The sequence below is a fragment of the Nicotiana tomentosiformis genome, chromosome 2 (assembly GCF_000390325.3).
Source record: "Nicotiana tomentosiformis chromosome 2, ASM39032v3, whole genome shotgun sequence".
NCBI classification, from domain to species: domain Eukaryota; kingdom Viridiplantae; phylum Streptophyta; class Magnoliopsida; order Solanales; family Solanaceae; genus Nicotiana; species Nicotiana tomentosiformis.
Genome location: NC_090813.1, coordinates 9,013,894 through 9,018,228, shown reverse-complemented (window position 1 = coordinate 9,018,228; position 4,335 = coordinate 9,013,894).

Below are 4,335 nucleotides of genomic sequence, written 5' to 3'. Positions count from 1 at the left end.
ATTTCAAAGGGTCCAATATACCTAGGGCTCAATTTGCCCTTATTTCCAAACCTCAGTACACCTTTCATAGGTGAAACCCGGAGCAATACTCTTTCTCCAACCATGAATACAATATCACGAACCTTACGGTCTACATAACTCTTTTGCCTAGTCTGAGCTGTGCGAAGTCGATCCTGAATAATTTTGACCTTATCCAAGGCATCCTTTACCAAATCGGTACCCAATAACCGAGCATCTCCCGGTCAAACCAGCCAACTAGCGAAGGGCATCGCCTCCCGTACAATGCTTCATATAGAGCCATCTGAATGCTCGATTGGTAGCTATTATTATAGGCAAACTTTTCAAGTGGCAATAACTGATCCCAAGAACCTCCAAAGTCTATAACACAAGCGCGAAGCATATCTTCTAATATTTGAATGGTGCGCTCTGACTGTCCGTCTGTCTGTGGATGAAATGCTGTGTTCAACTCAACCTGCATGCCTAACTCACATTGTACAGCTCTCCAGAAGTGTGAGGTAAACTGCGTACCTCGATCTGAAATAATAGACACGGGCACACCATGAAGGCGAACACTGTCACGAATATAAATTTTAGCTAACCGCTCTGAAGAATAGGTAACTGCCACTGGAATGAAATGTGCTGACTTGATCAACCTGTCCACAATGACCCAAACTGCATCAATTTTTCTCTGAGTCTGTGGGAGCCTAACAAAAAAATCCATAGTGATACGCTCCCACTTCCACTCAGGAATTTCTAACTTCTGAAGCAAACCACCAGGTCTCTGATGCTCGTACTTGACTTGCTGACAATTCAGACACCGAGCTACATATGCAACTATATCCTTCTTCATCCACCTCTACCAATAATGTTGCCACAAATCTTGATACATTTTGACGGCACCTAAATGAATAGAATACCTGGAACTGTGGGCTTCTTCTAGAATTAATTCACAAAGCCCATCCATATTAGGCACACAAATACGACCCTGCATTCGCAGAACTCCATCTTCCCCCACAACAACCTATTTGGCATCACCGTGCCGCACCGTGCCCTTGAGGACAAGTAAATGAGGATCATCATACTGTCTCTCTCTGATGCGCTCATATAAAGAAGACCGAGCAACTGTGCAAACTAGAACCCAATTAGGTGCTGAAACATCTAACCTCACAAACTGATTAGCCAAAGTCTGGACATCTACAGCTGACGGTCTCTCACCAACTGGAATATAAGCAAGGCTTCCCATACTCACTGCCTTTCTACTCAAAGCATCGGCCACCACATTGGCTTTTTCGGGGTGATACAAAATGGTGATATCATAATCTTTCAACAACTCCAACTATCTTCTCTGCCCCAAGTTAAGATCTTTTTGTTTGAGTAGATATTGAAGGCTACGATGATTAGTAAATACCTCACACGAGACACCGTAGAGGTAATGCCTCCAAATCTTCAATGCGTGAACAATGGTTGTTAATTCTAAGTCATGAACAATGGTTGTTAATTCTAAGTCATGAACAGGATAATTCTTCTCATAAACTTTCAACTGTCGCGACGCATATGCAATCACCCTGCCATCTTGCATCAATACTGTACCAAGCCCAACGCGAGATGCATCACAATACACCATATAAGATCCTGGACCTGTGGGTAATGCCAACACTGGCGCCGTAGTCAAAGCAGTCTTGAGCTTCTGAAAGCTCAACTCACACTCGTCTGACCATCTGAATGGGGTACCTTTCTGGGTCAGTTTGGTCAATGGTCTTGCTATAGATGAAAACCCTTCCACGAACCTGTCACGACCCCAAATTTCCTGCGTATGAGGTCGTGATGGCACCTAGTCTCTAAGACTAGGTAAGCCTATCAATGCGAAATAATCATAAATATCTGAAATAAATAAACTGCAATTCAAATAATTACAACTCCCAAAACCCGATTGCAATAAGTCACAAGCTTCTAAAATTTTATTCTCAATGTTTCTATGTATTAAGGTCTAAAGAAAAATAAGGAAGCAACATAAAATGATATAAGGGGACTCCGGAGTCTGCGGACGCTGGCAGATATACCTCGAAGTCTCCGTGCGCAGGTAACTCACTGACATCTAGACTGGTAAGATTTACCTGGATCTGCACAAAAAGATGTGCAGAAGCGTAGTATGAGTACACCACAGCGGTACCCAGTAAGTGCCAAGCGTAACCTCGGTAGAGTAGTGACGAGGTCAGGTGAGGCCCTACTGGAATATAATAATGGCATGGTAAAATATTTAACAATATATTAAAATAAAATGACATTGGAATTGAATCACGTAGTGTGTCACCATTTAATTAAGAAAAATAATGGCAAATAATATCCTGTGGAAACAAAACAGAATTTCAAATAATATCTCGTGGAAATAAAAACCGAATTTCCTTTCAACTTTAAGAAAATCACAACAAATAATCAAGACAATTGCGTCCATAAATCAATATCAACAAGGGCACTCTTGAGGTACCGCCTCGTAGTCCCAAATCATAAATAAATTCACAATATCTCATTTCCTTATCTCACCGCGGGAGCCTTCCCAATTTATTTTAAAGAAAATATTTTTCCCGAAATAGCATCCCGCGTTTTAGCCATCCTTATCACACCGCATGGCTTCTAGTAGTTCCCCCTACTAGCCACACGTATCAAGCCACCCTTATCTCACCGCATGCGTTTCAATACCCAAACCTTATACCACCGCATGCGTATAAATATTACAATATATCACAATTTGCACCTCAAGTGCTCAAATGCTTTAACGTGCCAACATAATTCAACAACAATGTTTTCCAAAATAAAAAGCTCACGGCTCATGCCAAAATAAGTCATCAATAATAGTTTTTCACAATTAAGAGCTCACGACTCTATCACAATGAGTACAAAAATCTTACGCAAATATTCAGGAATAAATAATTCGGCAAAATAATATTTCAAAATCTTTAATACGTTGCTTCAATACCAAATTTAAAATGTCAAATATTTCATATTAATAATATTTAAATTTAAGAAAATCAATTTCAAATAATCCACAGAATAAAAGGAACCAAATTTCAACTAAACAGGTAAAATAATTAGTAGGAAAATGTCAAGCAAATTTAAAGTATACTAATCAAATCAATGATGAAAAATATAATAAGATTTAATAAATTAATTAATATGCAACAGTGATCTTCACAATTTAAAAATATAATCCTTCACATTTAGTCCGTGTACACACTCGTCACCTCGTGTACACGGCTTTCATCACATTACAATTAATACTAATCCTAGGGGAAATTTCTCACACACAAGGTTAGACAAGTCACTTACCTCGACTTGCTCCAATTTGACCAAGTAGTATGCTTTTTCCTCGATTTTTCGATTCCGGTCGACTCGTATCTAGTCATAATTAATTCGATACAGTCAACAAAAATTATAGAATTAATTCTGTAAGAAAATACTACATTTTTTAATAAAAATCCAAAATTAACTCAAAAATGGCCCGTGGGGCCCACGTATCAAAACTCGGCAAAAGTTATAAAATTCGAAAGCCCATTCAACCACGAGTCTAACCACACCAATGTTATCAAAATCTGACCCCAACTTGACCCTCAAAGCTTTAAATCTTATTTTCAAATCCCTAAGTTCCAACCCCCGATTTGCACCTCAAAAACATGTAATCTAGTCAGATTATTTGATGATAATTCAATATTATGGAGTAGAAATGATCACAAGGGACTTACCTCAAGTTTTCCCGTGAAAACCTTGCTCAAAAACGCCCAACCCGAGCTTGAAATGCCCAAAAATGGCAAAAGCTCGGAACCCCTATGTTTTTGTACTGTCCAGGGATTTTGGCATTTGCGGCAACTTGGCCACTTCTGCGCCAACCGCATGTGCGGAAAACGTCCCGCATCTGCGCCTTTGCCTGCATCTATGCGCCTGTTGCGCTCCTGCGCAGGCCGCTTCTGCGCGTTTCCTCCGCATCTGCGCTCACGCAGGTGCGGGATTTCCCTCGCACCTGCGACCATTGCCCCATAGTCCATTTGCGCATCTGCGCTTGCCAGGCTCGCTTCTGCGAGCTCGCACCTGCGATAGAATTTTCGCAGGTGCGAATGCAGCAGAGGGCAGAGACTTCAGTTATTTCTTCTAAGTCCGAATTTGATCTGTTAACCATCCGAAACTCGCCCGAGGCCCCCAGGACCTCAACCAAATGTACCAACAAGTCCTAAAACATCATACGAACATAGTCGAGGCGTCAAATCACATCCAACTAAAACACGAATCACACATAGATTCAAGCCTAATGAACTTTGAAATTTCTAATTTCTACAAATGACTCCG